Genomic DNA, 12,233 nt, shown 5'->3' with positions numbered 1-12,233 from the left:
AACTGCCCTTTGGCTTCCCTGCCAAAGGAAACTGCAAAACTTTTTGAACACCCAGGGATGAACCAGCCCCAGGGATGTTTTCTGCCCCCCTGCTGCATGGGAGGCATCTGGCCTGGTGCTGGGTGGGGGTAAAAAGGGAAGAAGTGGTGCAGCGGGAGTTTTCCTCCTCTGCTCAGATAATTTCCAGTGTGTGTCTTGCTGGAAAGTGGCCCAATGAACACCCCCCCACCAGCCTCTGTGCTGGTCTCCGTGTTAGGTCCCTTGGCCATCCTCCCCTGCCCCAGGTCCCCACCTGAGGGTGGCAGAGAGAGCCACCCACCCCCCGTGCTCACCCTCTTTCTTGGCCAGCCTGGCCCTGTAGCAGGCAGCTGTTTCTGCCAGCCAGCCATCCGTGGGAATTTACTCCAGCTCCACCTGATACCTGGAGTATTCCTATTTTTGCATCCTTATCTCCTAATGAGTTTATAATCTAGAACAGAGCAGTGCCCCTGCAGGTCTCCAGGCTTCTTATCAAATGATTTTGCTATCAGGCACATTCAGATGACCGAGGAGCTGCTTCTGGCCCCACACGGGCTCCTCTGTGGGGGCTTTTTTCAGAAGGAACAGACTCGAGCAGAAATTCTGTGTCATGTCAAACGGGAGAAAAATGAATCCCACCTATGCATGGGGCTCTCCCAGCTTCTTCCAAGTATAATATTTGAGTGCTGTCTGCCCAACCCTGAAAGTGGTGGATATAACCCAGTATTTTTTCTTCTATTGCCTTTGGGTTGAAGAAAGCATTTTAATATCCACACACCTCTAATAAACTAAAGCTGTAACGAGGCTTTCTCTATTTGTATTGCTCTTTTGTTGTCTCCTATGTGCATTTACCATTGATTTTTGCCAAACTCCCCTATACTGTAACTATGCAGTTATAAACTGGTGTTATTGAGGGGAACTGAGGAGGGAAGGGATAGCCATGAAATTACTGGTTGCAAACAAACACTGCGGCTCTGTTTGGGCATTTCTCAGAAACACCTGGAGATTACTGCATGCAACCCTCCTAATCAGTAAATCAGCCAGCCACCAATTGTTTCCTTAGCCACATCAGGCACAAATGGAACAGCTGTTTAATTTACTTTTTTTTTTCATGGTAGGAAATTCATATCCTGAATCATCGATATCTTTATTTTGCAACTTGCTACCATTGACTATTTTCTTTCCTCCCAGTGTTGCCTGCCATAAAAGATGGATAGGAAAAAGATAGGAGGGTCTCTGTGTGTGAATGAGGTGGCCTGATGTCATCTTTCAGGATGGTTCATGAAAACCAAGTGAAACTCTCTGGAGCTTCACTTGGTTATCCTCTGAAATCCAAAGGTTGAGGCAGGGAGCTTGGGACACTTGCTAATGTGAGCAGGAACTGAGGGACCCAAAGGTTTGCAAGCTCTGGAAACTCCAAAGTAAATGGCTTTGGTTGGCTTGAGACTGAGCAACAGCCAGCCACAACTGAATGCTTTATTGCCGTCTGGAAGTGTTTATTTTCTGAACATAAATTCAAGGGACAGATTCAAGGCATGTCTAGAAATAAAGCATATCATCATGTGAGCTAAGCTGACAAGGACAATTTACTGTACCCTGCATTCGTTCTGGGCCAATCGGAAGAGAAGAGGCTATTAACATCCTGAAATTCCCGCTGTTCGGCTCTGCCTGTCCCTTCACTGAACTCGGGAATGGCATGTATTAACCCCTTGGGGGCCTCCCGAGTGCGGTGAGGGACACTTGTGCAGCCCTGAGCCATGTGCAGCGTGTCCGGCTGCCATGGGCAGCGGCAGAGCGCTCCGAGAGCCCGGCGCGGCTGCCTGGAGGCCCAGCGCGGGGTTACCATCCCTGCTGGAGCCGCTGCCGGCGCTGCACACCAGCCCTGACTCCCCTGCTTGAATATGAGAGTTCACTGGTCAGCTTGACCTTGAATTCTCTCGCAAAGGCAGGAACAAGTTGACACAGAGCTCGCGTTCCCAGTGGCTGCAAAGTTCAGGGAACACAATGCGACCGCGGCTCTCGTGCCGCGAGCATCGCACAGAGAGGGGAAGGGAAAGTTCATTTCCTACTTTTTAAACGCTGCCAGCAAGAAAAGTAACAAAACCAGAAGAGAAGTCAGAAGGTAAAACACAAAGGGCACGGCAGCAGATATTGCAGAGGAAAGGTGCCATTCATAGTCAGGAATGTGTTATTATAAAATCCACTAGCAAAAGTCCACAGAGGACTGTTTGCATAGCAGCACTACAATATCTACATGTGTAAATAGAGGGAACAGCCTTTAAATCTAGGTTGCAGCAGCAACTGTTGGGTCTTTTACCTGCTGCTTGAAGTGTTCCCCCTGGCTTGGTGGGTGTCCTTGTGTAGGATAGCACGAGCAGCCCCATTCCAGCATTGCAGCTGAGGGAAATATGTTAGTGTGGCTTGGAACAGGAATTTTCTGCATTCGGCACTGCAGAAGGCCAGTGCAGTTAACTTAACTGGTCTTCAGCTTCTTCTTTTCCCCTGTTAAGGAGTATGGATTCAGGACAGCTGATGGATTTCACAGTAAAAGTCTTGGGCTGGTTCTTTGGATTAATTATTAATGTTTGTCATCTTGTTCTTTTTCTTTTTCCTTTTTTTTTTTCTTTTTTTTGGTGACTTAAAGCTGAGGAGCCTGTCTCATTCATTCCCTGGCACTGCACAGGGCTTAAGTATCACAGCCTTCAGTACTAGACCAGAATAATATAAGAACCACAAAGAATCATTTATCTGGCATGACATATTTTATGCTCTTGTGTAAGTTTTCCTAGGGGACTTCTGAATGTCCTACTGGGTGACTGTAAAGACACCAAGGACTCAAAGTCATGGGCATCATCTTTATTACATGCCCTAAAACACTCAGTACAAAGACAAAGCTGAGTGATTCTAACTTTTCTGAAATTAAGAGCCTGTATTGTCTCACCAAAGTCCTTCCACAGATCTCTTTAAGAGCAGAGTGGTTTGGGGCTAAAATTGATCCTTATCTTCTGTTACTTACAGGAATGTTTCTGTGCTTTAAAAATTCAGTCTCCATTTCTTTGTTGCAGACTACCCTAATCTCAAATTAGCCTTCTGGGCAAAGGTCAGGAGTGCAGGAGTGCAGGTCTTATTGGTTCAATTAAAGGAAATAACACAAAATCAGACAGGCTATTGCAGGAGTCTTTGTCAACAACTTCCTGAATGCTGAGAGGCTGCTCAGGCATAAGCTGTCTGCCCAGCCAGATAGTGCTGCTATTAGAAACACGTTAGTGTGAGAAATTAAAAAAAAAAAAAAACATACTTGGCTAATAGCTACATTCATCTGATGGCTTTCACAGCAAAAGTCTTGGGCTGGTGCTTCTGATTAATTAATAATTAATTATTTGTTGTTTTGCTTCTTTTTTTTTGGTGTGTTTACAACTTAGCCTTGCCTCTCTTTTATTTTTATTGGTTTTTTTCCCCCAAAAAACACACACAACAGAGGTCAGATAACTATGCTGGTATCTGTTGTACTATTACTCGCCTTAATAATGTCCTTAATAATGATGAAATGTTATGTTTCCAATAATGTACCAATAAATATTTTGGAGTTAGGGAACTGGCAGGTATGTGGGGAGGGCACTTTGTGTTAACAGCTGATATACTGTTGTTACACTGCTGAAAACTGGGGCTAATGCACTTGTGTAAAGATCCTCTTTATAAAAGTGAATTTCCTTTATTTCTTTCCTTTTTTTTTTTTTTGTTTGCGTCCTTGTGCCTGAACATTTGACCCTGGAGGCGTAGGATGGAAAGATTGTTTAAAGAGCAGAGAACTGTTTATTTCAATTTTCTCCTCTTTTTTTCCCCCCTCTTTGCAGCTCTTTTTACAGGTAAATCACTCGTGGTATGGGAGAATCTCAGAGAGTTCAGAGGTTTGGGGCAGGAAACGCCTCCCCTCCCCCTGAAGTTTGGATTCAGAGCTAAATTTATCTGAATGCTGTCATTTCCCTGCTTTTCCCTCTCTACCTCCTTCATTACATTCCTCTTTCTCCCTCCCCATTCCCAGCCACCCAGATCTTATCCTTTCCTTGACCTGCAGCTCCCCCTCCCTAGCCTGCCACAGCTCTAAAATGTCCGGAGGCCTCGGCTGAAGGTGGCAGCTTCTCCTGGTGGGCTTTTTGGGGTTTTTTTTTTCATTCCTGAGCTGAACCATAGCGAGAAGTGCTCTGTAATCCCCTGCCCTCAGAGGCTGTGTCCATCAGAGATGCTAAAAGCAGGTTTGGTAGCTGCTACTAGGGGAAGGCAGCAGTGGTGCCCAGCAGAGCAGCCTGGCTGGCTCGTGCCTTGCTGGGTGTGAGCATCTGCCTGTGATGCAGCAAAGGGCCCCTGCAGGTACAAGCAACGTGATTGAGGCAAAAGAATTCAGAAATAGGTGTTGAAGTTCAACCAAATTTCCATGCTGCTCCTGCTTTTTCCTGACACATTGTGCATATTTGCATCACTTACCAGGATCTTGAACAGGTCCGTCCTGGTAGGAAATACACAGAGTTCAGCAAGAATCCCTCTCTTTTTCCTTTTCCTTTTTCCTTTTTTTTTTCCTTTTTTTTTCTTTCTTTAATATTATAGTCTTGCACTGTGGCTATTCTAGTTTTTCACAGAAGTGGCAGGCAGCCAAAGATTGGAGTCATTATTTGCAAACTCTAAAAATAGAGTCAAGATTTATAGGAAGAAAACAGATATGTCTTGTTATAAAACCATGAATAAGGATTGGCACGAACATAACGGTTTATTCTTTTTTGATATTGCTTATTGTAAATTGCACTCTATCTTTGTGGGAGATACACCAGATAGTTACAGTGCAGAAACGCTTCCTTACTTGAAAGTGCTGCAAAACTGCAGTTTATTTGTTGTAAAGACTTGACTATTCAAAGGAAGCGATAAGAGATGAGGTAGCCCCTGGGAATTTTGTGCATTGTTGGGGTGGACAGTTTGTTTTAAAAAAAAGTATTAGTGATCTTCTTCTGCAGGTCACTGCTGATAAAAGTTACATTCTGTGCCCAGTGAAAAGGTGCCTCATGAGCTGCACTTCTGGTTAATACTGCTTGTTATTGTACACCATGAACATCACATCCCTGATCTAACTGTGGGTAATAACACTCCCTGCTCTATCTCCTTCCTCCTAGGCAGGGCAGCAACAAAGAAAAAAAAAATAAAAAGATGGGGGAAAAAAAAAGGAAAAAAAGGAGGGAGGAAGTAAGCAGAGGGAAAGAGAGGGAGAGACTTTCACAAAGAGTTAAAAAGGCCTGATGAAATCCTTACAATGTACACCATATGGCTTGACATTTACCAGATTAGTTAAACATTTCTACTGGGGATAAATATTCCTGCACATCGATGTAAAGAAATTGCAGGAGACAAGGGCACATACAGCATATTTATGCCATGGAGTCATCTTTTTTTTTTTTTCTTTTTTTTTTTCCCTCCCTTCCCCTTGGCTAGCAGAATTCAGGTTACAGAGCATGTGAGGGACAAGTGTACTAACCCAAAATAAACCCCAATTCTGTGCACTCCTGAGCCGCTGGTGGAGTGGCTTCCAGCATTACCCCAAACACACCTCAAAAGCCTCCCCCCCAAAAAAAGTTTTGAATGAGCAATCCTGCTATAAAAAAATACCAAAACCCCACCTCTACGGAGAAGCTGAAGCATTAAAGTTTGTCAAAATCTATCTCAGCACTCGGATTGCCCGTGGAAGATGCCTGTGATGGCTGCCAAAGTGATTTGAGCGGGTTGATGCAGGGGAGGTGACTGCTGGTGCCCGTGTCTGGTGCAGCCTGCCCCGCTCCTTGGTGAGCAGCCCTAAAGCCATAGATTTCATCTGATCTTTGCAAAGGCTAACATTTGTCTGCTGTCATTTTAGTGAGATTGATGACAGGCTGGGATGGGGAGGAGGAGGGGGAGCGCAGCGGGAGGAAGGCTGATCCCCACATCCCCCACAGTGGGGCCAAGCCCATCCAGAGCTGCTATCCTGGACCCTCTGGTGGGCTCTGGCACTGGCAGGGAGTTCTTCCTAAACCACTCCAGCAGGAACTGCACGGGGTTGTTACAGGAGGTTGCAGGAACTGGGAGACAGGAAGGCAGCACTTTGCACCTTGTGTATCTTAATAGATTATTCGTGTCACAAGCAACACAGGGCAAAGTGTTATGACAAGCATAAGAATGTAGTTTACTGTGGCTTAATGTGGCTGGGCAGTGCAGGGTAAAGCTATCAAAAAATATTTTACTTTTTAAAAAGTTTCCAAGAGAAACTAAACAATGTGGACAATGCAGCTATTTTTATTCAAACCCCTGAATTTTGGCAAACTCTTTCCAGGCTATAGCAGAAAAGGCTTTTTCTTTTTATTAGTAGTAGTACTATCCCAGTGCCAAACTAAAAATCAGACATCTTCCTACTTGGAAGCTTTCTTTTAGGCTGATGTAATAGGGGAATCTTCTGCAAAGGACACAGATGTCCCAAGCTGGGCAGCCAGTTGCTGGCTGCAGCATGTAATGTGCCTTGGAAAAAAAATTAGCTTTCAAACTCATGGAGGATAAAGTCCCTTTTCCATGAATGAATGAGTGACTATCAATGCTGACATTCGATCTTACCTCAAAATCCTAGAGATTTGCATTTCACCAGGCACATGTATGTATACATGGAGGGATCTCAGCACTTCTGGGAAACAAATGCAGAGTGAATGGGTTACTGCCCTTGTGGAGAAACGTACCTGCAAATCTTAATCCCAATATTAGACTGGAAACCATTGAGGCAAGGGCTGGAAACAGCCCTAGATCCTCCCTGGGAGGTGAAGGGGAGACGGGTGCACGAGCCAGTAACTCTAACAAGCTGGAATTCAAAATATGCCTGACCTAAAACCTTGGGCTGGGACATGCACAGGCTTGGGGGAAAGCTCAGCTCCAGCCCCTCGTGTTGAGATTTACAGTGCCAAGACTGATGCCGTGTGGATTTTAATCTCCCTGTGTCCCATCACATCCAAATGACATCATGTGAGGACAGGATTTCAGCTGCAGGCAGGGCAAGATGTCGTGGAGGATGTGAAAACAAGGTGTCCCCTTATTCTGGCTGGTCAGAGAAGAGCAGAGTCTCCCACCTGAGTGGGAGGGCGTCTTGGGCGATCACGGGTGGCTGGGTTGATAAAGAGTGAGCCAGAGAGATAAATACCTGTACGGAGGAAAATAAGAACACATAATGGATTGGTGCAAGTCGCAGTATATTTCCTCCTGGTGATGAAGGGCTAAGAGTGAGTTATAGATCTTTCCTCGAGATAAGAACATATTTCTTTCTGAATCATTTATCTATAAGATACTGAGATATTATTTTGGTCTGCTTTGGTATTAATTTGGCTCTTTGCATTCCCACCCCGGTTTTTAGCAGGTGACAACATGGTAGGGACCCCAAAGGTTCTGTCTGCACCTCCCATGGGTGAGGTGTTGCTTTTCATGGCTGGGAGCTGGGAAGAAAGCGGGAATGTTTTTCCAGGTGTCTCAGGTGATGGCGATATGGTTATTTATGCATGACCAGGGTTTAAATCTTGCTTTGTTCAGATCCTTAATGTACAAGAAGCATTGCTGAGAGTGTTATAAGATCTGTTACTGCTCTGGGATAGAATTAACTTAAAAAAACCCGCAAACATTTACACATTCAGGTGACACGACAGGTGTGTGCAAGGGCAGGAGACCGTGTGGGGAGAAAAAAAATGCAGCGTGGTTTTGTCAGCTGGGAAAGATCAGAGCACATAGTGAGGGGAAACAGCTTTTAAAATTTCAATTATGCTGTTCACAGGGTTGTTATTGAATAGATATTTTGTACAATGTAGTAAATGGCTGTTTCTCGGCCCCCTTTCCCCGGGGCAATGCCTGCCCTCACGGAGGTGCCGCCATCTTGAGGCGAGGGTGGCAGCCCTCAGGCCAGGGGAGAATGGCCAAAACACGAGGAAAGCACAAATAAAGTGGGGCCAGATGGCGTTCGGAGCTGTGGGATGAGGGGTTTAGGGACAGGCAGGTGCCATATCCCAGCGTGAGGGCTGTCTGTGGGCAGCGCAGCTTGTGGGACGAGGGGCCTCCAGTTTTCACCTGCTGTAACGTCAGCCTTTGCTGTCTTGCTTAAACCTCTTCTTTTGAGTCTTCAGAGAAACCTTTGCTGTGGTCAGTAAATCCTAATGTTGTGCTCGCCCTGGTTTATGAGATTTCCGGGAGATTTGTCACTTGGTGGATCAGGCAGCTCTGAGGGCACAGGTCTGGGCTGACGGGGGAGGACTCCACTGTCTCCATCTCGTTAAAATGAGCTTCAGGTTCAGTACATTAACGTGTTAATAAGGGAGCCCTGTGTTCCCACACTACTGTTAAAGGCGTTCTCACACTGCTGACCTGACCCCCTTAATCCTGGCTTTCCTGGAGGAATAGCTGATCCATCAGGCCTCCAGTACCTAAAATGGGATGAAAGGGAGTGATGGGCCTATTTCAGTGCTGGTGTTTCTCAGGTACCTCAAGCAGCCTTGTTCTTTTTGTATTCATCGCTTATTTCCCTGGAAAGGAAAAAAAAAAAAAGGAAAAAAACCCTCTAGATGTGAGGGCTCAAATCACTGAAGATGAGAAGCAGCAAAAGGAAATAAAGAGGTCAAACACCTAAGTTAGCTTATGATTAAAAAGAAATTAGTGGGGCTATTTTTAATTTGTTTAAATATATTACTTTCTATTAAAGAGGTCTTTATATTTCACTAAGTATGAGATGAAGTGTGTCACCAGAGGAAGATTTTTTTTCAGTTCTAGCACCTTTTCTCTTCAAAACGTAGAAGTCTGATGCCACTGAAGCCACAAATGTGGAGAGAGCGGGAATGGCAGCAACGTGGGACTTTCCCTCTACAGTACACCGCAGTCGCCTTCCAGTTGGGCTGGTTTGTGGGAAATCAGGGAAGAGAGATGTGGACTGTGCATAACAGGTATGTTGTGGGGATGTCTGTGGCACCACACAGCCCCCAGATACTCAGCCCCAGAGTGTTGTGCAGCCTTGAGAGCCAAAACTCTGCGTCTCTGCCCTCAGACCCAGCCCAAGGTGTTGGGTCCCAGCCCAAGGCGCTGCTGGGAGCCCCCTTGGAGGCTGGAATACATCTCGTATCTGAGTTTAGCTGCCAGATCTTACATCTTTTTTTGTTAAATCTGCTAGACTTTGGATATTTTCGGGCTGCAGCTGACAGAAATTAGAAAGGATAGTTGTAAATGAAGTTTTGTAATGCCAGAAGTCTATGACGGAGCTTTTATAATCAGCGCACAAGCTGAACGTTGGTCCAAGTGTTCCAAGGCTTTCCATGAGATTGCTGGTTTTTCCATTTTCTTTTCTTTCTTTTGCTAAATGAAGTTCCTTGGGAATAAACACAGCAACTGGGTGAGACTGCAAACCTGTGAGGGAAACACACCATAAGGTTTGAATAAAAATAATAAAATGTTTAGTTAGGAATTTGTCACAAAGCTCCAAAACAAGGCAAACACTCTCAGTCTCTTGTTTTGTTCCCAGCTGGGAAGCCAGGCCAGAGTCACTGAACATTTCACCAAGTCTTGCTAACCTTCTGAGCTGAGTTGTGAGAAATTGTTCTTGACATCACATGAGCTGGGCCACAAGGCAGGACTAATGTGATATTTGCTGTCGAAGGTTTCCTAGGAAACATGCTACTTAGAGCACTCAGCCCTCCCTGCCACCCTTCCCACATCCTCCAGCTTCCCTTGCTCCCACAGGTTTTGCAGGGGGCAGGGATGTCCCCTCTGACCTCTGGACACCCTCAGCACACACCTTCCCTCTTCCCAGCTGAGCAGAGAGATCCTGGAGATCCTGAAGCTCACCCACCTAATTGCCCTTGTTGCTCTGATTTATCTCTTTTTTTTGTTTTTCCCCAGCACTCTGCAGTGGGAGAAGTGAGAGAAACTAAGCTACATCCTGCAAGACTGGAGATGGAGAGGAGGAAGTTTGAGCCTTCTCAGTGAACTTAAGCTTTTCTGCCACGGGGGAACTGGTGGAAAAGGGTTAGGAAAATCATCAGGTAACTTACAACTTAACTTGCCACATTCTCTGCCAGCACTTTGCAATGCAGTAGCTGCTATGGTATATAACTCATAAGCATTTTTCAGCAGAATGGAGTTGCCCAATTTCTTCCCATAATTTCACCTGGTAGGTGCTGTCCTTGACATGAGCCCCACAAAATGATTCCTGCTGTCCAGGCCAAACTCTTCAGCTTGGCCATTTGGAGCAGCAGGAGAGTTCCCATTGAGGATGGGATGAATGGAGTCGGTTCACACATGTTAACCAAATGCAAATCCTTAGATGGAAACTCATGGTCAGCTTTTTCCACTGCTATTTTCAGAGCTTCCACAAAAGACCGTGCTGTGATTATATGTATTCATGATATGTATATCATGTATTCAGCTCAAACAATATTTGAATGATGTATTTAGAATTCTTCCTAAAAAAGGACCATGCTTCTGTAAACTGCATCATATTTGTAAAAAGAGGGGGGGAAAATCTAGCTTGCTTTTCCTTTCTTCCTCTCTTTCTTTTTAATATATCATTTCATAAGGCTGTAAGAATTGGTGTTAATGCTGCATTACACACAGACACACTTCTACATAATGGTATGCATTTGCCTGTATTCCATACATAAACAACCCTATGGAATCCCGACTCTTCATTGTCAAGTTTGTCTCCATATTTTTCAAAGCAAAGCAGCTCTGGGTGTCAAACAGTTGCTTTCTTCACTCTTGTTCACTGGGCTTTGTGGAAGATGCAGCCAAACAAATAATGCACTGCGAGTTTTGAGGGTTGGCTGGGTTTTTTGGTTTGTTTTCAATTTTTTTGGTTTGTTTTGCCATTATTGGGTTTTTTGGGTGTTTTTGTCTCTATTTTTGATTTTGGTGGTGGTTGGTTGAATTTTTTGGTATGTTTTTATATTTTTATTTTGGATTTTATACCTGGCCATTTATAACTGCCTCTTTTCCCTCTTGTCTCCTCCACTGATAAAACACCATTTTTATGACTGTCATCAAGTGTCTTTCACATTGCCAGTATTGATTTCCCCAACCCCTGGAAGGCCCAGAACGTCACCTCCACGATGCTCCCTGAAGCCACTGGCTTGGAAAACAGGAGCACTCAGGTTGCTGCTGCCAGACACTGGTTTCCCACGTGGTGGAAAGGAGACAAGTAGCCCCAAGTCACTGGGCTGGTTCATCTCTCTCCAAAGTGCTGTTCCCCTCACCTCCCTGCCTGTCTGTGTCCTGAAGCTGTGTGGCCAACATGCCCCATGTGCCTTGTCTGAGTAATCAAAGTGCAGGGGGTGGAAAAGAAATTCCATTCTGGATCGTTTAGCTCTACCTTCAATTTCTCGTGGCATCTCAAGGGTTGGGGTGGCTCTTGGGCTGACTTTTCAGCGTGCCTTCAGGTTCAGGAGAGTGGCACCTGCTAGGCTCTGCAAAGCCAGTGGGGCCTCACCTGTAAATCTGAGCAGAATTGGGGTCTTTGTGACCAGAGAAGGAAATCAGTAACACTCTTCTCTTTCTGTTCCAGTTCAGAAAATATTCCTCCAGGTGTGAAGTCTGATGTCAGTCAGCTTCAGAGAAACAGCACCAGCTGAGCTGAGGACCTGCAAGCAAGTGTCAGGTCTGTACCAGTGTCTTAGATCAGTATTTTCTCTGCAGAGTCACTTTTTCCTTGCATGGAACCATGATTTGCAGCTCAGCCTCTGCCTGTGACACATTGTTCATAGAAGGCAGAACCTTTCTGTGTTATGCCAAGCTGCCCAACATGTGAGATACTGGTGGGCACCCAGAGCATTTGTTGTTTTCAGAGCACTCCCAGAATTTCAGTCCTTGTGGCACCACATGTGATGTGTGTCAGGGACTGTTGTTAAACCCCAGTGCCAGCTGAGGGAGGGAGGAAAGGAGAAACAAAACTACGGCTTGAGTTATTGCTGGAGACGGGACTGGAACTCGGCATTTCCTGGGCAGATTACCACCCTTCACTTCTCCCTCAGCCGGTATAATTAGCAGTGTCCTGGATCTCTCTTACTCCCATGCAAGCACACATCAGAATGCATTTTTCTTTGAAATTGTCTGTCTTGGGGTCATTTGTGTTGTGTTGATGATCTGTTGTCTGCAGTGAAATGCTCACTGGTACACTGTAAATCATGAAGAGATGCAAA

At 45.3% G+C, this 12,233-nt stretch overlaps 1 long non-coding RNA gene across 1 annotated transcript in view; it reads left to right on the top strand.

Moving 5' to 3' along the window:
• LOC120506060 overlaps positions 1 to 12,233 on the top strand; it is a 106,779-nt gene that overhangs the window by 60,709 nt on the left and 33,837 nt on the right. The window contains exons 2-4 of the long non-coding RNA XR_005628420.1: positions 8,844 to 8,990; positions 9,940 to 10,082; positions 11,600 to 11,692. This is a non-coding gene — a long non-coding RNA (uncharacterized LOC120506060). The remainder of the gene's footprint in view (positions 1 to 8,843; positions 8,991 to 9,939; positions 10,083 to 11,599; positions 11,693 to 12,233) is intronic.

The sequence above is a fragment of the Passer montanus genome, unplaced genomic scaffold (assembly GCF_014805655.1).
Source record: "Passer montanus isolate IOZ18808 unplaced genomic scaffold, ASM1480565v1 scaffold37, whole genome shotgun sequence".
Taxonomy (NCBI): Eukaryota; Metazoa; Chordata; class Aves; order Passeriformes; family Passeridae; genus Passer; species Passer montanus.
The sequence above is the reverse complement of the archived record's forward strand: the minus strand, read 5'-3'. Positions and strand labels throughout refer to the sequence as shown.